Source organism: Macaca fascicularis, chromosome 4 (genome assembly GCF_037993035.2).
Source record: "Macaca fascicularis isolate 582-1 chromosome 4, T2T-MFA8v1.1".
NCBI lineage: Eukaryota > Metazoa > Chordata > Mammalia > Primates > Cercopithecidae > Macaca > Macaca fascicularis.
The window spans coordinates 20,973,521-20,995,645 of NC_088378.1; the positions used below are offsets into that span (position 1 = coordinate 20,973,521).

At 35.5% G+C, this 22,125-nt stretch overlaps 1 long non-coding RNA gene across 1 annotated transcript in view; it reads left to right on the top strand.

The window, feature by feature from the left end:
* The first annotated feature begins 1,884 nt into the window (after positions 1-1,884).
* The window catches only part of LOC135970393 (uncharacterized), a 33,157-nt gene continuing 12,916 nt past the window's right edge, over positions 1,885-22,125 (top strand). The window contains exon 1 of the long non-coding RNA XR_010586069.1: positions 1,885-2,040. This is a non-coding gene — a long non-coding RNA (uncharacterized lncRNA). The remainder of the gene's footprint in view (positions 2,041-22,125) is intronic.

Below are 22,125 nucleotides of genomic sequence, written 5' to 3' on the forward strand. Positions count from 1 at the left end.
ATCTAAGCTTTAACTGCATTTTATAATTCTATAAATTTTAAACTAATAAAAAATTTAAACTTTTAAAGTAGATTCTGATTATAACAGCAATTTCAACAAATCAAGGTCATTTCAAACTACATTAAAATTTATTTCAGTATTTATTTATTTTAATTGATTCATATTTTTGCACAGTATGATGTTTTGATACATGTATATATTGTGTAATGGTCAAATCAGGATTTTCAGTATACTCATATATTTATCATTTTTGTGTGGTTAGAATATTTGAATTCATCTCTTATAGCTATTTTGAAATACAAAATATTTAACTACATTATTTTAAGCCAACATTATTTGAAACTACGGATGAACAACTCAAAAAAAGTTGCCATAAAAAATAACATTTCATTTTTGATGAAAATTGGGAGAAATATTTCAAGATTTGGCAAATTGTATTAATTTTTTAAAAAATAACATGAGTTGTCAGCATGATTGATTTCCAATCCTTGTAGCTCAAAGTGTACAAAGTTGGACAAGATCAGGAAATAATGGAAGGAAATGTATTTTATAAACTTGTGTCAGTGTCCGCGAATAATTTGAAAATGCTTGCTGTACTGATTAGATTCGGCAGATGGGAGAATTCTTGAGTCAGTAACCCAGCCTGATTTTATACAAACATTCTCACTTCCTGAAAACTATAATGAAAGGACATTATATATTTTTAACGGCTTTACCTCCAGTCTGCATTATATATGAGTGGGGTCCTATCATAAGATGGCAGAGAATGTAGTTGATCTAACAAAGATTAGGTTGAAAAAATGATTATTCCCTAAATCTTTTCAGGGTGGAGGGAGTATGGGTGTCAACTTGGTGGAGTGCTGTTCGAAAAGCAGCATTAGGCTTACTTAAACATGGATTTTATGGCACCATACGGATCAGATCTTTCTTCCCTCTACTTTCACTTGTTGTCAGTACATACGTTTAAAAAGTAAGATCTCATCTAAGAACTGAAAAGTCCCACAACAGAAGTCTGTTTATCAAGGGCCTCATTTTACAATGAAACTTATCTGTCTCATTGTTGTGAGTACTGTATAAATCTAGTTATTTAAAGAATTAATGCAGCAAACCCAGAAATACTAACACTTTTTTATATTCATATATTTATAGTCATTTGAATGTAGAAACCAATTTTATACACACACTTAAGCATACACACATACCCTCACACACGGACTCTGGGCTTTAATAACATTATGTTTCTATTAAAATTTAAGTTCCACTCACACACTATGCCAAAAAGTCTCATTAATGCAAAAATCATCATTCAACAATATAGCCTCAAAATTCACAAACATTGCAGCTTTTTACTCCAGAGGTCCTTACATACACAGGCAAGACTTCTCTTCATTGCAGATATTCCACTGCATCCTTGTAAGACTTGAACTAGACAGATATAAGATTATAAACTAGTTATACCCACATTTATGTAGAAGAAATTTCTTTAAAGCACAGTGAGAAAGGCAGCAAAGATCAAAGACACCTCCCCTCTTATGAATCATATTTCTCTTCTTAGGCAAAACAGATGTGTACCCGATCTTTCTAGCGAAAATACTTTTCATCTCTGAAGATGCCAAACTGCCTCCCTGTGTTGTGCTCATTCCTCAGCTTGTATGAATGAAAACAAGATAAAACATGGTGTTAACAGACAGCAAAGAGCCTTGCACGTAATGCAAGGACAATGAACATTCCTAATCCCATGCTTGGAACACTCTGCTGCCCCCACATCTGCTGGTCTCCTTTCCTATAGTCACGGGAGCTATTTGGTCATTTTGCTTGAGCGCACAGAAGTCAACTGATTCCCCAGTCCCTTTGCCATAGGCCTGCAAGCGTAGGATGGAAAACAATTTCAACATTCGCTGCTTGGACTGCCGCCCTTGGAAGCACATTTGTTGTTCATACATGGTCTTTTGGCTGCCTTCTTTCCCAGCCATCTGTTAAAGGAGACACCGTGCCTGCTCCGATGGGATGGTGCCACTATTTCTACAGGACTCACAAAGTGTATGTATCTTAACTACCTGGGCTTCACAAATTTCAAAGCACATTTACTGATTGGCATTGAATTTTAAAAGCAATGCATAATGTTTATTAGTTTAAAAAATCATTATTAAAGACTATTTCTTAAAGCAGTTTTAGGTTTGCAGTAAATTGTGAGGATGGTTCCCAGATATGCCAAATATCCCTTTCCCTACACGTGCATTTTAAAACTCTGTAGAGCTGAGAAATAACTAAGGGCTACATTCTGTGTCCAGATAACTTGTGAAATTCCCAAAAGAACTATCCGGATCTCCTTTTAGTGGGGGCAGACAATGATATTGAATGCTGCTTTTTCCATGATTGAATGCAAGATATAAATACAGCTGCATGCATCACTGCTTTCTCCTTTCATGTGACCAGCTCTGAGAAAATAGTGACTATACACCTGTTATCCTCTTATCCTCAGGGTTACACATGTCTCATCAATTCACAGAGATCGTTTATACACTCGGAATATTTGATTTGTGTATAATTGATTATGGTTCAGTCCCTGAGAGCCAAATTTTCATTGGCAAGGCCATATTAGCACTGAGGTTTCATGTATGTGGTAATAGAGTTGCTCTATGATATTCCTAAGGACTGGGATTGCCTTTCCAAAGATGGTTGGGTTGAGTTTTTTGTACCTTTCAGCTTGTACATTTTTGAGGTTTACCATTTCCCTTTTCAAGTTTCCGATGTGCTTTTCCCCAGATTCCTAAGCATTCCCGGGCAGAGTCTGAGCCTGTCTGTCCCCAGGTCTCTGTCAGGTTTCATCTTTCCACTGGATAGGTCATCATGTTTTGCAGCCAGCTCGTGTATCCTTCTGCACTTGGCTGATGACCAGTTCACATATCGACATCTGGATCGGAAAGCAAAGCTAATTTGGGAAGCAAGACTAACAAAGCCAGCCAGATACCACCTGAATGAACTCTAGCACTGACTCAAATAATAAAATTGTTATTGTGTGTGATTACCACCAAATTTTATCATTTCTAAGTCTTGTTCCTCCAACATTCCAGTTAAAGTAATGATTTCTTAACTGAGACTAACACATTAAGAGAATAATCTAAAACTCTGTATTTTTTGTAAAGGATTATCAAATTTATAGTATTGTGTTCATGCTCAGGACTAGACGATTATTATTTATCTTATAGAAAGTAGAATTTATCTTCTTTTTTACAAAGAGATGTGGTAAGTGATGAAGATACACTAGCTCACTTCATTCAGGGGGGTTTTGTTCAGGTGATGGGTAGTTGTAAGTGAAGTGGTTGCATATTGTGTGAAGAGCACTCCTCATGCAGAGTGCCAGGCTAGGGAGGGAAGATCTAGAAGAAGAGTAATTGGGTGGAAAGGGCAAACAGCAGAGGGAAGTTCTCGTGAGCTGAACAGGGTAATGGGATAGCAAGCAGTGAAATGAGCTCACTGACCAGTTCAGGAGAGTGTAATGGGCGCCTCGTAACTGAGGATGAGGAATCTGATCTCAGAGCCCCGTGCAACAGGAAGCTATGACTGGTTCTGCGTACTGGGCTAGGGTGTGGTAATCCAGACTGTTATGATCTGTTTGTGTTCCCCCAGAACTAATATGTTAAAGCCCAATCCCCAATGTAATGATATTAAGAAGTGGGGCCTAATCAGGTAATTAGGTCACAAAGAGACAGCCCTCATGAATGAATTAATCCCCATGTAAAAGAGCCCCCAGAGAGGTCACTGTAACTTTTCACCATAACTTCACATGCCCCTTCTGCCATGTGAAGTTACAGTGAAAAGACTGCCATTTATGAATCAGGAAATGGGTCCTCACCAGACACCGAATCTGCCGGTGCCTTCATCTTGGACTTACCAGTATCCAGAACTGTGAGGAGTAAGTGATTGTTGTTTCTAAGCCACCCAGTTTACAGCATTTTGTTATAGCAGTTTGAATGGATTAAGACACAAATTAAGGCTTACACTGAATGTAGCCTAAAAAATTAACATCATAGTGGGACAGAGCCTAGGGAGACTTATGGCTGATTGCAAACCTGAGATGTTCTAGCCTACAAATGGGTAGTTAACTGCCTCTGACAGTGAGCTCTGAGAGAGAAGGACCATGCATATCTTTCTTGTACATCATTACATTTCCAGGGTTGAACACAGAACCTAGTACAGTCATGCACTGCATAGTGACGTTTTGGTGAACTAGGGACCACATAAACAAAGGACTATGGACCATATAACATTATAATAATGCTGAAAACTTGCTATCGCTTAGTGATGTTGTAGCCGTTGTAATATCAGAGTACAGTGCATCACTCACACGTTTATGGTGATGCTGGTGTAAATAAACTTCCTGTGCTGACTTTTTAATAGCTATTTTACAGTGTACACTTATTTATTAAAAAATAGTTAATTGTAAAGCAGCCTCAGGTAGGTCCTTCAGGAGGTATTCCAGAAGGCATCGTTGTCTTAAGAGATGACAGCTCTAGGCATGTTATTGTCCTTGAAGATCTTCCAGGGGGACAGGATGTGGAGGTGGAAGACAATGATATTGATTATCCTGACCCCATGTAGGCCTAGACTAATGTATGTGTAAGTGTCTTAGTTTTAACAAAAAAAGTTTAAAAAGCTAAAAATTTAAAAAAAAACGTATAGAATAAAGTTATAAAGAAAGGAAATCTCTTGTGCAGCTGTACAATGTGTGTTTTAAGCTAAATGTTATTACAAAAAAGTCAAAAAGGTAAATTGAAAAGTTTATAAAGTGAAAGTCACAGTAAGTAAGCTAAGGTACATTAATTACTATTTTTTAAATCTAGTGTAGCCTAAGCATACAACGTTAATGAAGTCTACAATGGTGTACAATAATGTCTTTCACATTCACTCACCTCTCCCTCACTGACTCACTCAAAACAACTTCCGGTCCTGCAAGCTTCGTTCATGGTAAGTGGCCTATACAGGTGTTCCTTTTTTATCTTTTAAGGTACGATAATTTTACCGTACCTTTTCTATGTTTAGTTACGTTTGGGTCCACAAATACTTCCCACTGTGTTACAATTGTGTACAGTATCTAGTATGGTAACATGCTTTACAGATTTGTAGCCTAGGAGCAGCATGCTATATAGCCCAGGTGTGTAGTAGGCTATAGTATCTAGGTTTGCATTAGTACATTCTATGATGCTTGCAAAATGATGAAATTGCCTAATGATGCATTTCTCAGGACATATCCCCATTGCCAATCAGCTCGTGACTGTATATAGTAGGCGCTCCATCAATATGGTTGAACACGTGAGGGAGTAAGAGAAAAAAGTTTTGTGTGATGGTTTGAAGAAAAGAACACTAAGAATTGCAATGGAATGGCTTTTTTGTGTGAATGGCAGTTATTATTCCAAAATCCTTGGGTTAGGACCATAGGTAAATTTGCCACAGCTTCAAAAACTTCAACTTCAGGGACGCTTACTTGCACAGTCACTCTTCAGGATCGTGGTAGTGACTTATTAATGAGCACATGTGTCTTCTGTTCTTGTAAAATTAATACAAAAGAAAGACATTTTAACAACAATGGATAAGACTACTGTCTTTTTCTACTCTTAATTTGTCTGGCTCATGCTTACCTTCATGTTGTAGTATTGAAGTAGCTGAGATTCCTTTTGGAATCTGGCTATAAGGAAGTTACATTGAGGCTATATTTAGTTTTGGTTTAGTGATTTTCAGTAATTTTTAAAGTGTAGCTAAGTTACAGGGATACTCATGCCCACAGTGACAATTCACCTAGTGTGGTGACACAAAAGGCCACGAGCACAGGAACTCTCAAACAAAACCACCTACTTCCAGAGACAATGTTAAGTGTCTTACTGTGCTAGTACCCAAAGAATGTATGGTAGAGGTGAAACAAGTTTTGAATTGTTTAGAGCTAAAAGCTAGTTCCATGATTTTTTTTTTCTCTTATATCATGTGTAGATTTAGAAGCCTGGTTTCCAATTCTCACTAACACCTAATCAAAGTGAATTTATTCCCCTGGAGAATGTGCTCAGTAATACAGTATAGAACATTGCAGATTCCAATTGACTACATTTTTTTTTTCCTTTAAGAGACAAGAACTGGGCAGAGTGGACCATGTCTTAATCCCAGCACTTTGGGAGACTGAGACAGGAAGGTCGCTTGAGGCCAGGGGCTCGAGACCACCCTAGGTAACACAGGGAGACCCTGTCTCTAAACAAAGAGAGAGACAGGGTCTTGCTTTCTTGCCTGGGCTGGTGTGTAGTGACGTGATCATGGCTCACTCCATCCTCAGCCTCCAAAATCATGCAATTATCCTCACTCAGCCTCCTGAATAGCTGAGAATACAGGGAGTCCCACCATGCTCAACGAATTTTTAAAAATTTCTGTAGAGACCAGGAGTTTGAGACTAGCCTATGCTGCCTAGACTGGTCTTGAACTCCTGACCTCAAGCAATCCTCCTACCTCAGCCTTCCAAAGTGCCAGGATTACAGGCATGGGCCACCACAGCCAACCCATATTTTTTTCCTTTTTGACAAAAGTTTTATAAAATATAATTTATCAGAATTTTTATATCACTAGGTCATAACCTTTTGCCAAGTTACAAATAGGAATATGACTGTGCATTAAGTCACATATTTTATGCATCCCAACTATTGATTATAAAAAACAGATTTCTATAATTCATGGTAGAGGAGAGAATCAATTACCTTTCTATTCTGTCTATAAAATATTTTTGGAATTACTGTAATATAATTAGGTGATAAAAATATGCAGACAAAAAAGTAGGAAAGAAGGTATATTAGAGTTATATCAGGCAACATACTAAAAATTATACGTTGTTTTTCTTGGCTTTTATAGTATTTGTGATATTTGTCAGTTTTTAGAATTTATAATGGTTAGAATTGCTTTTTTCATGTTGAATATTTGTTTAATTTTATATTCATAATTTTACATTCTTTCTCTCTTAAGAGTCCCTTTCCCTAAATTATACAAACTTCGGGATCCACAAAATCTAATTAAAACAGAGGTGGTGAAACTGACAGGGAGAGTTTCAAAGAAAGATAAAGAGGGGCTAGAAATAGTCGGTTCAAGATATTGGATTAGCATATTTAGGAGTAGAATGTAGCAGAGAGATTAAAGACAGACCGTGTAAAATTGTGTCTCATTTGCATGCAGGGGAGCCATGACATTGAGTGATTTTAAAAAATTGAATTGAATAGATTATAGTGACATTAGTAGAAAGAAATACTGATAGATACAGACACAAGTCTGAACCGGAAAGACTTCTATTTCCAGTGGACATTAGTGAGATATAATCCTAAAGGTGAGATTATCAAGGTAGAATGTAAAAGTAAATTCCTGGAAGCTCGGATAGGAAAAAATAATACTGAAAAGAGCTACAGAATATATAAATGAGTTATGCATATATTATCTGCTGATAAGCCACTTTAAAATGAAAGAAATTTTTTCTTTAACATTTGTTAATATCAGTACTGTTAATCTCTATAATATAATAATAATAAAAAAATCTATTCAGAGGAGTTTTTAGCACTCAGATATACATTAAAAATGCTTAGCAAAGTGTCTGGCCTAGAGTAAATGCAAACATTATACATTTGAACTATGTATTATTAAAGTAAAAATGAAACCAGTTGAAGTCTGCAAGACAAAGAAAAAAAACTTCATGACAGAGCAGGCTTAGTGGATGTTTACAACCTCATTGGTTATAAATCACCATGCAAAGTAAATATGTGAACATGTATTTAATATTTTATCACTCTATGAAAAAGTTAATCCTCAAGGAAAGTTTTAAGAGACTGGAAGGAATACAAATTTAATAAAAGAACTGGCTTAATAGTATTACCTGTTTGAGACAGTAAAGCTTTATTTCCACTAGTAAGATGCCACTTAGTGGCATATGATAAAGCTCAAGGAAATTTCACAAAGCCTAGACTGATCTTCCTGATCTTTTTCACTCCTAGACAGTATCTTAAATATATCAAGGACAAACCTTAATACACAGACTATAGAATGGCCATAGAAAAACCTCATATACACAGACAACTTTCAAAAGTTTCCCAACATATGTCTTTTCAATATGCTAACGTTGTAGTTAACAGAGTCTGCAGAGAGGTAGTTTCCAGTTTTTCTTCATCCTGATTTTTCATATCAGAAAATCTGAAATGTAAGAGAGCTCTAAGATAATATCTAATACCTTAAGAACTAGATAACCAGGCAGCATTACCAAGTTTTTACGGCTTAATTATAACTGTTTCTCATAAACTTTATTTCCAGCCCCTAATTCAACTGAAGGAATCTCCACATTTATGTTTTATCATGTAGCTTTAAATTTCCTCCTGAAATAATATTTTATTTAGAGTTACAATACATCAAGAGACACCTACAGATTTAAAGAAAATGCAAATTGAAATAACAATGAGATGCCCCTGCACACCTATTAAAATGGCTAATACTAAAAAGAATGACCTAGGAAGTCTTGGAGAGAATGTGAAACAGTTGGAAACCCCATACATTGCTGGTGGGAATACAAAACGATATAATCAGTTTGGAAAAGATTTTAAATTTTTTAAAAAGTTGAACAATCACCTACTCTATGCCCCAGCCTATCCACTTCTAAGTATTCATCCAAGAGAAATGAAAACTTACGCCCATATAAAGGCTTGTATGACACAAATATCTATGGCAGTTTTATTTGTTAAAAATTGCTAATTTATTTGCCAAACATTAGAAACTACCCAAATGTTTTTGTATTTTTAGTAGAGACAGGGTTTCACCGTATTAGCCAAGCTGGTCTTGAACTCCTGACCTCGTGATCTGCCTGTGTGCGGTGGCAGGTGCCTGTAGTCCCAGCTACTCAGGAGGCTGAGGCAGGAGAATCACTTGAACCCGGGAGGCGGAGGTTGCAGTGAGCCGAGATCTCACCACTGCACTCCAGCCTGGGCAACAAAGTGAGACTCCATCTCAAAAACAAACAAACAAACAAACATTTCACCCCCCCCCCGCCAAAAAAAAATACCCAAATGTCCATCAACAGGTGAATGGATACTTCACCAAACAAAAAGTGAACTCTTCATACACACAACAATATGAATAAATCTTGAAATAATTATACTGAGTGAAAGAAGTCATATGATAAAGAATACTTATCATAATTATTTTATATAAAATTTTTTAAAATATGGACTAATCTACTGTAATAGAAACCAAATCAATTGTTGCACGGGGATGAGGGGATAGGGAGGAGCAGGAGAAAGAAATTACGAAGGTGTGAAGAACATGTTGGGGACAATATACATGTTCATTATCTCGATTTTGATGGTAGCTTCATGAGTATATACATATATCACCGCCTATCAAATTGTATACTTTAAATACATGCATCTTATTGAGTGTCAATTATAATTCACCAAAGCTGTTAAAATAATTAAATAAAATTAAATATTCATTATTAAATATCAACTAGAAGTGAATGAGACTTTCTATTTAAAATCACTCCAGAAAATTACCGGCTGAAAGAGACATTCCTAAATAACATTTCTAAATTACAAAATGGAGCTGAAAAGCCTTATTAAAATGCTTTATGTTTTAAACAGTAACTGAAAATCGTGAGACAAGTAATATTATACAACAAAATTATAACATAGCCTTTGGAAACAGAAATAATAGAAAGAAAAACAATGTAACAATGTGTCATGTTTTTGAGTACAGAAATTAAAATGTTTTGGACTTTCAAAGAAAGAAAGGACAAATTTTCCAAACTTGTGTAAAATTAACTTGGTAATGATAATGTGATAGCAAAGCATTTTATGAGACTGAAAGGGAGTGAAATATAACTTTCTTAGGGCTTCATTTGCTCGTCTTTGCCTTGTTTCTTAAAATAAAAGCTGAGGTCATTTATGTAAGATCTTTCTTTTTTACTAATACAGGTTTTTAGTACTTTATAATTTCTTCTAAATACTATCTTAAATGTATCCCACAAATTTTGATGTGCTGTGTTTTTATTTTCATTAAATTCAAAATACTTTTTAATTTCTCTCATTGTTTCTTTTTTGAAAAACTTCTGGGTGTGTCTAGAAGCATGTTATTTAGTCTCCAAATATTTGAAGATTTTTCCAGATATAATTGATATAATTCTATTGTTGATTTTTAAAATTTATTTTCACCGTAATTAGGAAATATTATTTGTGTGACTTGACTCCTTTTAAATTTATTGAGACTAGTTTTATGGCCCAATAAAATATGATCTCTCCTGATAAATTTCATGTATACATTTTTAAAAGCTGTGTGCCAGCTATTTTTGTGTGGATTATTCAATAAATGTTCATTAGGTCAAGTAGATTGGAAGTGTTGTACAGGTTTTATATTCTTTTTTTTTTTTTAAGTTAATTTATTATTATTATACTTTAAGTTCTAGGGTACATGTGCATAACGTGCAGGTTTGTTACATATGTATACTTGTGCCATGTTGGCGTGCTGCACCCATCAACTCGTCAGCACCCATCAACTCGTCATTTACATCAGGTATAACTCCCAATGCAATCCCTCCCCCCTCCCCCCTCCCCATGATAGGCCCCGGTGTGTGATGTTCCCCTTCCTGAGTCCGAGTGATCTCATTGTTCAGTTCCCACCTATGAGTGAGAACATGCGGTGTTTGGTTTTCTGTTCTTGTGATAGTTTGCTAAGAATGATGGTTTCCAGCTGCATCCATGTCCCTACAAAGGACACAAACTCATCCTTTTTTATAGCTGCATAGTATTCCATGGTGTATATGTGCCACATTTTCTTAATCCAATCTGTCACTGATGGACATTTGGGTTGATTCCAAGTCTTTGCTATTGTGAATAGTGCCGCAATAAACATACGTGTGCATGTGTCTTTATAGCAGCATGATTTATAATCCTTTGGGTATATACCCAGTAATGGGATGGCTGGGTCATATGGTACATCTAGTTCTAGATCCTTGAGGAATCGCCATACTGTTTTCCATAACGGTTGAACTAGTTTACAATCCCACCAACAGTGTAAAAGTGTTCCTATTTCTCCACATCCTCTCCAGCACCTGTTGTTTCCTGACTTTTTAATGATCGCCATTCTAACTGTTGTGAGATGGTATCTCATTGTGGTTTTGATTTGCATTTCTCTGATGGCCAGTGATGATGAGCATTTTTTCATGTGTCTGGGTTTTATATTCTTTACAGTGATATCAATTATATTAATTATTGAGAGATAATTGCTTAACTCTTCAACAATTGTGGGTTTATCTGTCTCTCCTTGCAGTTATGTCAGTATTTGCTTCATGTGTTTTAAATCTCTCTTCAAAGGCATGTCAGCAATTAGATTTGTTATGTTCTCTTATTGAATCTTTATGAAATGACTTCCCTTATCTCTGGTAACATTCTTTTGCTCAGAAATCGACATCATTTCATACTAATGTAGCCATTCCCATATTTTTTCTTGTTTGTTTGTTTTTTAGAATGGTATATCTTCTTCCATCCTTTTACTTTCACATATTTGTGTCTTAATTTTTAAAGTATACTTCTTATAAATGTATATAGTTGAAATTGCTTTTTTATCCAGTATTCACAAAAGCAAAGCATAGAATCAATGTAAGTGCCCATCAGTGGTAGACTGGATAAAGAAAATGTGGTACATATTCATGATGGAATACTATTGAGCCATAAAAAAGAATGATACCATATTCTTTGCAACAACATAGATGGAACTGGAGGCCATTATCCTAAGCTTACTAACACAGGAGCAGAAAACCAAATCTGCATGTTCTCACTATAAGTGAGAGCTTAACATTGTACACATGGACACAAAGAAGAGAACCACAGATACTAGGGTCTATTTGAGGGTGGAGAATGGGAGAAGGGGGAAGATTAAAAAACTACCTTTCACATACTCTGCTTGCTTATTCACCAAAACTCACAACACACAATTTACCTATGCAAGAAACCTTGCACATATACCCCTGAAACTGAAAGTTATAAAAAATACATGACAATCACATCTAAAAAATGAAAAATAAATAAATAAAATTGCCAGCACATAAAAAAATCTTTGCCATTTAACTGGAGTGTTTGCATCATTTACATTTAATGCAATTATTGTTATAGTAGGGTTTACTCTACAATCTTGCTAGCTGTTTTCTGTTTATGCCATTTTTGTTTTTCCTTCCTTTTATGCCTGTTTTGTATAAATTCGTCATTTTTGTGATTCCATTTTATCTCCCCTTTTTATATTATTAGTTATGAGTCTTTGTTATGCTATTTTAGTAGTAATTTTGGGGGTGTATAGTATACATATTTAACTTATCACAGTCTTTCTTCAATATTATACCTGTTCGCATATGGCATAAGAACCTTACAACAGTGTACTGTTGTTTCTTTCCACTCAACCTTTGTGGTACTTTTGTCATACATTTTATTTCTTTGTATATACTAAACTCCATATATAGTTATTTATTTTTATTGTAAACATTCATCACTTTTTAAAGAAAATTAAGAAAAATGTCTCTATTTTTACCCATGTAGTTACCTTTTTCTTGTGCTCTTCATTCATTTACATAGATGTAAGAGTCCTTTTATTATGAATTTTCTTCTTCTTAAAATATTTTAATATTTTTTGTAAAGCATATCTGCTGATGATTTCTGTCTCAGCTTTTGTAGGTTGATATGGTTTGGCTATGTCCCCACCCAAATCTCATCTTGAATTCCCACATGTTGTGGGAGAGATCCCATGGGATTTAATTGAATCATGGGGGCAGGTCTTTCCCATGCTGTTCTGGTGATAGTGAATAAGTCTTATAAGATCTGATGGTTTTAGAAAAGGGATTTCCTGCACAAACTCTCTTCTCTTGTGTACCATCATGTGAGATGTGCCTTTCACCTCCTGCCATGATCATGAGGCCTCCCAAGCCATGTGGAACTGTGAGTCCATTAAACCTCTTTCTTTTGTAAATTGCCCAGTCTTGGGTATGTCTTTATCAGCAGCATGAAAACAGACTAATACATAGGTCATATGGTCTTAGTTTACCTTCAATTCTGAAAAATATTTTCACTGGGTAAGGAATGCTAGGTTGACAATTTTTTGTTTGTTTTTTTGTTTCAATTCTGTAGAAAACTGCTCCAGAAGAGTACTTCTAGAATGGGATAGTAAAGACACCTGAAACCCACTCCTTCATAAAATCAATGATATCACTAGCATAAAAAATATCAGAATAAGAATTTCAGAACACTGGAAATTAACCAAAAACTTGCATTAATCCGATGAGTGCTTATTCAAGGAATAAGACTGAATATCTGTGAAAACCACAAGCTTTGTGGCAATTTAATTTGCCACATCCTCATCCTCCTCTAATAAGTTCTGTGGAAGCCTTGAAAATCACCAGCAATGTAATCATGGTAACCATGAAAACCAGTAATTTATTAGTCGCTATAGGGGATGGAATGAGTTTGGAGTTCCAAAAAGCTGCCCTGTCGCCACAGGATTGTCATTATCTGATAGTTCCCTGAATACTTCCACTCACAGAACATGTTTTTATTTTATCTTACTTTAAGATCCTTCAGTGTGAAAATATTTTTCCGTGGGCTATTTGTCAAAAGCAAGTAGCAGCAACTGTTGAATATTGCGGCTATCTCAAGTGGTGATAATAGGGCAAACAATTTAGCCAAAGAACTGTAGCAGCTATACTAATACCAGACAAAATCGACTTTAGGAATTGTTACTAAAGAAAAAGAAAGACATTTTGTAATGATAAAAGGGTCAATTCATCAAGGAAACATAACAGTTATTAACAAATATGCACCTAACACTAGAGCTTGGAAATACAGGAAGCAAAAAAGCAGACAGAATTGAAAAGACAAACAATTCAATAACAATTGTTAGGTACTTCATTACTCTAGTTTCAATAATCAATACCACAACTAGACAGAAGATCAACAAAGTATTAAAATATTTGATTACAAGTGTAAACCAACTAGACCTAACATACATCTATATAACACTCTACCCAACAATAGTAGAATATTTATGTTTCTCAAGTGTATATGAAATGTTCTCTAAAATAGAACATATGTTAGGCCATAAAATAGCCTCAGTAAATTTAAAAGGACAGAAATAATTCAAAGTATATTCTATGACCACAATGAAACGAAATTAGAAATCTTACTTTAAAACTGGGTCAGACTTAAATGGAATAACTAAAGCTGTACAAGTCTTAGAGGAAAACATAGTTGTAATTGACCATTATCATGTATATGGCAATGTTTTCATAGAAATGACTGAAAGCCATAAGTGACAAAGGAAAAAGTACATACATTAAACTTAAAATTAAAAGTCCATACACAAACTATAAAATGGAAGAAAATGTTTGCAAATAATATATCTGAGAAAGGACTTGTATCCAGAGTATACATAGAACTTTCAAAACTCAACAACAGAAAGACAATCCAATGTTAAAATGTGCAAAGTATTTGAATAGACATGTCTCCAAAGAAGATATACAAGAAGCCAATATGCATAGGAAAAAATGCTGAAAATCATCTGACATTAGGGAATGCAACTCAAAACCACAAGAAAGTATTGTTTTATATACATTAGGATGGCTATAATCAGTAAGACAAACAATAACAAATATTGGTGAAGATGTGGAGAAATTGGAACCCTCATACTTTGCTGGTGGGAATGCAAAATTATGTAGCTTCTGTGAGAAACAGTTTGGAAATTTCTCAAAAGGTTAAACAGAGATACTATGATGGCCAAGAAATTATACTCTTAGTTCTTTACCCAAGAGAAATTAAAATATATACTATACCACACAAAAAGTTGTACACAGATAAAATTATTCATATAAGCCAAAAAGTGGAAACAAATCAAATGTCTGTCAACTGATGAATGAATAAACAAAATGTAGTATATCAATGTAACGAAATATTATTTAGCCATAAGAAGGAATAAAGTACTAATACAGGCTACAAAATACATGAACCATGGAAACATTATGGCGAGTGAAAGAAGTCAGACATAAAAGATAACATATTGCATGATGTCATTCATATGACATTTTAAAAATAGGCGAATCCATACAGACAGGAAGAGTAGTAGTTGCCAAGGCCAGAGTTGGGAAATGGAGACTGACTGCTAGTAGGAACAGGGCTTCTTTGAGGATAAAGTGTTCTGGAATTAAATAGTGGTTATAGATGCACAGATTGTGAATATACTAAAAATTATTGAACTGTACAATTTTAAAAGGTGAATTTTATGGTATATGAATTATATCACAAATTTTAAAAAGGTTTTCTAAAAAATGTTGTTACACTGTTTTCTAGTTTGCATTATTTCTGACCAGAAGTCTGCTGTCGTCTTATTTTGGTTCTTCTAAGTACAATGTGTCTTTGTGTTCCTCTGGCTGATTTTAGGATTGCCTTCTTTTTACTGCTGTTATGCAAGCTCATTGTGATGTACTTTGGTCTAACTCTTTCAGGTTTCTTGTGCTTACACTTTATTGAGATTCTTGCATCTGTGAGTTTATTGCTTTTATTGTGAACTTTGGAAACTTTCATGTACTATTTGCTCACAACTTTTTTTTTCTGTGCCCCTCCCCAACATTTTGGGCACGTTGATTACATATGTATATGAGGCTGTTGAACTTTCCCCAAAGCTCACTGAAGCTGTAGGGAAATTTTCCCCCTTTTTTCATTTTTTTTCTATCTTTAAATTTATTAATCTTCTGCCGTGTCTAATCTACTATTCATTTAATCCAGCGTATTTTTCATCTCAGCTGTTGTAGTTTCCATTTTAGAAGTTCAAATTTGTCTTCAAAAAATTTTTCCTTCTCTCCTTAACATGCTCATGCTTGCTTTCCTCTTCCTTCCAGAATATCTGAACTATGCTAATGCTAACCATTCTAGTGTCCTTATTTACTAATTCTACCATGTGTGACCTTTCTGGATTTATTGATTGATTGGCTTTTCTTAATTTATGGGTCTTATTTCCTATTTCTTTGCATGCTGGTATTTTATATTGGATACTAGATGTGAATTTCATCTTGTTAAATGTTGGACATTTTTATATTTTGTATTCCTTCACATATAATTCATTCCAATTCTAATATGCAGTTAGGTGACCTGGAAACCATTTGTCCTTTTCGAGCTTTGCTTTTAAGCCTTGTTAAACAGAATTAGAGCAGCCTGTAGACTCAAGCTAATTTTTCTGCATTACTGAGACAATGCCCTTCAGAGTACTCTACCCAATATTACGTACATTACATGGTTTCTGCCCTCTGTCTATTGTAGCACATTCTATTCCCAGTGAGAGCACTTAGGGTTGTTCTGCCTGCTCCTTTGGGGTTGTTTCTCCCCAAGCTTCAGGTAATTTCCTTTCAAGTATGTGCTAATCAATACCCAGGAATCAGTAGTGTGGAGGGAAGACACTCTACTCATCTCCTAGGGTCCCTCTCTGGGCAGCTCTCTCCTCTCCAGTATTTTGTCCTGCAAACTCTAACTACCTTGCTATCCTGAGCTCCCAGCTCTATCTTTTTAACTCTGGAAAACCACCAGAACTTGCCTGGGTTCCTCCACAAGGTGACCTGAAAACTCTCCAGGCATTAATTTGTATTATTGTAGGATATCTAGTTTGTTTCTCATCTCTCAAGAATTGCTGCCCTCTACTTCCTGCTGTCCAGTGTCTGAAAACAATTGTTTTCTGTATTTTATCTGCTTTCTAGTGGCTTAAGTTAGGAAGTTAAGTCCAGTCCCTGTTACTCTATCTTGACCCAGAGTGGAGATCAAGTTATGTATTTTTGATATTCCCAAATTTATTTCACTCTGAGTATAGGAAGTTATAACATTAAATTGTCTCCCAACTATTCCTGGGAGTTTCTCAGGTGATTCCTCTCCTATGCTTCAGAACACATTTCTCAAGTTATTCATTCATTTATTTATTCATATAATAGGTATTTATCGAGTGCTTATAATATCCAGGCACTGTTATAGGTGCTTCGGATACAATGAAAGACAAGAAAGACAAGGTTTCTGCTTTTGACAGTTTCCGTTTTGTTGGGACAGCCAAAATGAACAAGCAAATATCAGAAAGCAGCAAATGCCATGTAGAAAACAAATTAGATGTTGTAATAAAGAGTGAATAGAGGGATGGATGGTAATTAAGCTTAGGAGTTACCGAGAAGGTGACACTTGATCTGATACCTGAATGTAAGAAAGTATCACCAATAAAAAATTGGGGAAAGAGAATTCCAAGAACAGTAACAGCAACCACAAAAGTCTTAAAATGAAAATGAGAGATAGAAAGAATAATGTGGCCCAAACATAGAGAATGATGATGAAAGCAGGAGAAGATAGAAGAGAAAGGCGTGAACTCGTATTCTCAGTGCAAAGACAATGTGAGTGAGACATGTACCAGCCACTGCTTTTTCCTACCAATACTGGTCTCTGTTCTGCCTTGTAGGCCTAGCCAATTCTGTTCTGTATTTAATCCTACCCCCAAACAAATGCTAATTACTCTAAATCAATCATGGTAATCCTATGTATCTGGCTAGTGACTGGTTTTGAAAAAGGTGACAGAGACCTGGAAAATGAGACCTGAGAAGCAGTGTTTTTTTTTTTTTTTTTTTTTAAGGAAAGATTTCCTTATTTATGAAAAGAGACCCACAGAAGGAGGTGGCTTCTTCTCTTTCATTAAACCAATGATTATCAACTGGGGACAAATTTGTACCCTAGGAGACATTTGGCAGTATTTGGAGATGTTTTTGTTTGTCACATCTGGGAGTATGTTACTGGTATCTACTAAGTACAGGCTAGGGATACTGCTAACCGTTTTACAATGCACAGGATAACCCACATAGCAAAGCAAGGAGTTATCCAGTCCCAAATATCAATATTTCTAAGGTTGAGGAAGCCTACACTAGACACTCTTGGGTCTAAATGTGATGGCTACAACTGTTGTGGCCATCTTGCAACCAGGAATATTAGCTGATATGCTAAAGATGAAAACATGAAAAAATTGAAAGACCCTAGAGATGTGATGTCTTTGAGCTGCTAAATAAACCAACTTATAACCATATCAGAACTTCTTGTTGCATGAACTATTATGCTTATTGTTTGGACTGTTTTGAGTTAAGCAGTTCCATATGGGAATCTAGAGTCCACAGGAGAGATGACATATTATTTGAGAGTCACCAACAAATAAATGAAACTTGAAGCCATGGGACTGGAAGAGGGCATGGGTCAAGATCCAACATCAGGTAATGCCAGCATTTGTAGACTGGGCTGAGTCAGCACAGAAGACTAAGAGTCAGGAACAGCTAATAATAATATCTAATGCTTTTTATAGTGATTACTCCATGCCAAGCATTTTTCTAAATTCTTTGTAAATATTAACTCATTTAATCCTTATAATAACTTTATGAGGTAGGGTTGCTATTATGATCCCATTTTACATACAAGGAAAGTGAGTCATAGATCAATTAAAACCAATTTTTCCAGGGTTACAAAATTAGTAAATGTGTAAGTTGGGATTCAAATCCAGGCAGTCTGGGACTATTGCTTCAATGTGTCCCCTCCTAAATTCAGATGTTGCCAATGCGATAGCATTAGGAGGCAGGGACTTTAAGTGGTGATTACACTATGAGTGCTCCTCCCTGGTGCATGGGATTAGGTACCCTTATAAAAGGACTTGATGGAAGGCTTTTGTCCCTTCTTGTCCTTTTGCCTTCTGCCATAGGAGGATATAGTGTTCTTCCCCTCCAGAGGACTCTGCATTCAGGAACCACCTTGGAAACAGACAGAAAGGATGCTAATTCAGGTTAGGAGTCACTGAGGAGGTGACACTTGATCTGAGGCCTGAATGATAAGAAAGTATCACCAATAAAAATGGAGGAAAGAGAATTCCAAGAAGAGGAATTAGCAAGCACAAAAGTATTAAAATGGAAATGGAAAATGTGTATTTGAGGGATAAAAATGACACTGTAGCCAGAATATAGAGAATAATGATGAAACTAGGAAGAGATAGACAGTGGTAGGAGGTGAGAGAACCTCACTCGAGGGAACCCTCACTCGGTAATGAACCTGCCAGTCTTAGTCTCAAACTTCTCAGCCTCCAGAACTGTGAAAATTAAATTTTTGTTTTTAAAAAATAAACTAAACAGTCTCAAGTATTTTCTTATAGCAGCACACATAGACTATGAAAGGCACCAACGTCTAAACTATCTTGTTATACAGCATTTCTAGCATCAGAAACATGTAGTTTCATAGATGGTAAGAAAGGTAAGTGCTTAAGAAAAGAGGAAATAGTCAGCTGTGTTGAATGCTATTAATAAATCAACTAAGAGGAGTGCAGAGAGGTGTCAGTTAGATTTGGCAACATGAAGAACATTGATGACCTTGACATCAGCAGTTTTCAGTTCCTTAGATAAAAAATAAGCTTATACATGTGGATTCAGAAGTGAATAGGGGGTGAGAATTCTAGATTTAAAATTTAGAATTTTATTTAATTGTTATCTGTTTAATTGTTGTGTGAAAATATAGGGATGAAATAATATTGTAGACTTTAAGTAACTAAGACCTAAAATACATGATATAGACAAGACATTATGGTAAAATTAGCCACATATGAATTAGAATACCTCAATTGTAACTTGAAATAATTGTAAAATAGGTATGTGATTGATTTTGCCACCTGCCAAACATTACCAATGAATTTTTCATTTCATTTATTCTCTAAATATTCTTTTCTCTTATTTTTACCCTCTCATTTTGCATGCTTTGAAGTAGAAACCTGTGCCTCCAGAAGGAACACAATCATGTCTATCAAATTATGGCCTTGACTATCACTGAGGCATTGGATTCCACAAGTACGTGCCTCTTAACCTTTAATGAGCAGCAGGTTACTGTAATTCTGTGAGTGAATTTCTGGCACAGACATTACAGGCGTTTCTCTCATTGTGATAAATGTCTAGGGAATCTCGCTGCAATGTTGGCATAGTAAATCTTAAATTTGAGTATATCCTAGAGTCAAATTATGGTGTGCTACACAGGTGCTACAAACAAATTAGATAAACATTTTTGTTTGCCTCTACTGGCTTTAAGACGCTATCTTATGGTACCAATGTGTTCTTTAGAGAATTGGCTGGTCATGTAATACTCTTCTATACCTCTATAATTAAAGTGGTTTGCGGCTCAAACTCTTAAACTGGACTTTAAGCAAAATGGCCATGAAACTCCACTCTTAGTAATAATAAAATTATTTTTAGGAATTAAAAAGAATGATCTAAATTGGGAAACATAAATAAATTAAGTATATTATCTTGATTATTATTTAATCTGAATAACATTTTCTCTCGGGATACAGTCATGGCCGTAATTCCACAGAAGTGGCATTGTGATATGGTGTCAACTGTGTATTAAGACCTGTGTTCACAGAGGTGAAATTATTACATTTCTACATTTTAAAAAGTTATTATCAAACATCAAGCTGTTGACTTTTCCTGTGCTAGGTTTCATTTTAATAATCACAGAGAAAGAAAACACTAGGTTGCTAATATAGAGCCCAGAGGAAATGTTTGCAACTAACTAGTGGTACAATTTTAGCTAGTTATTTAACCCATACGAGTCTCAATTTTCTTATGTGTAAACTGGGAACAATAATATCTATTTGGCATGTAATAAGTTATCAGCAAATGTTATCTAATTCCAACTCTAGTGGGCTGGTAGCATCATATTTATGTACAAAAGTCAGCACATGATCAATGTGATGATTCCCATGATTCAAATGGAATATGACAATCAGGGTAATTGTGGCCTAGGAAACCATTAAGCACACAGAAGATACTCATTTATTCAGACGTAAATGCAAATGTAGGCCTAAATTAAAAAGGACATATTAGATAAGTTATCAGAGTCATTCCTCCTCCAAACTGAAATAAAAAATAAACATCTACATTTTGCCTAAGCAAATATAAAGAATCTAAGTGCGATGCAAATTGGGATAAAATTGTAGAACTTGCCTGATCATTTAATTCTGGAGTGTCCCTCGCATTAAGTCAACATGGCATGACTCCTTGGCTTTGATTTTTGGCACTAATTGTGATCTTTAAAAAAAACCTCATAAATTCATTTGATTGAGTATCTGTGGCACAGATCAAGTTTTTACTGGTAGAGCCAAGTCATGAACTTTCCCTCTGCTTTTCCTTGGCTCACTCTCCAAAGTTCTCACTGCTCTTCCTGCAAAGGACAGTGACTTGCTTGGCTGCCAGCTGCCATGGCGCAAGAGTCTGGACTCAGATTTTTGTCTCTAACAAAACCAATGAACGTCTGCATTCAGGTTTTGTCTGTAACAAAACCAGTGTTTGGAAATGAAGACATTCAGTTTATCAGTCTCTGGTGACAGAAAACAACTGGTTTGACTGAAGTTTCCACTTCATTAGTAGGTGATTAATGCCCTGAATGTAATACATATTGAAGTTTAATAGAAAGAATACAGACTTAGGGATCAGAAAGGCTGGGTCTAACATCAAGACTTTAAAGCACCTCTTTGATTTTTAGGTACTTTATGTATATAATGGTTGTAATCAAGCCTGTGCCATAACATTTTGGTGAGGAATAAATGAGGTAGCATATGTAAACTTCTTGGGTTTAAGGAAAGGCAACTAAAACTAGTAAGAAAGAGGAGAGGAGAATGGGAAACGGGGCCCAGTTAGGTAATAACAATAATATACAGGTGAGAAATAATAAGCATGTAACAATAGTAGTGGTGAGAGATTAAACACACACACACAAACACACAATGCTTCTGGGATCTATTTTAGATGAAGGAGTAGATGTAGCTGGTAGAAGGGTAATAGAGATATAAAATGTAAGACTGTGGGAGAAGTAGAGCTTCAAGGAACCAAAATGGCTCTAGTTTTGCACATGTCAAGTTTAAGATGCCCACTGGATATCCAAGCAGAGTTCAGGGAAGGGGTGCAGGCTGAAAATACAAACACAAGAATCATTAGCATATGGATGATATTTAAAGCCATGAGGCTGAATGAGATCACCAAAGAAGCACATGCAGAAAGGA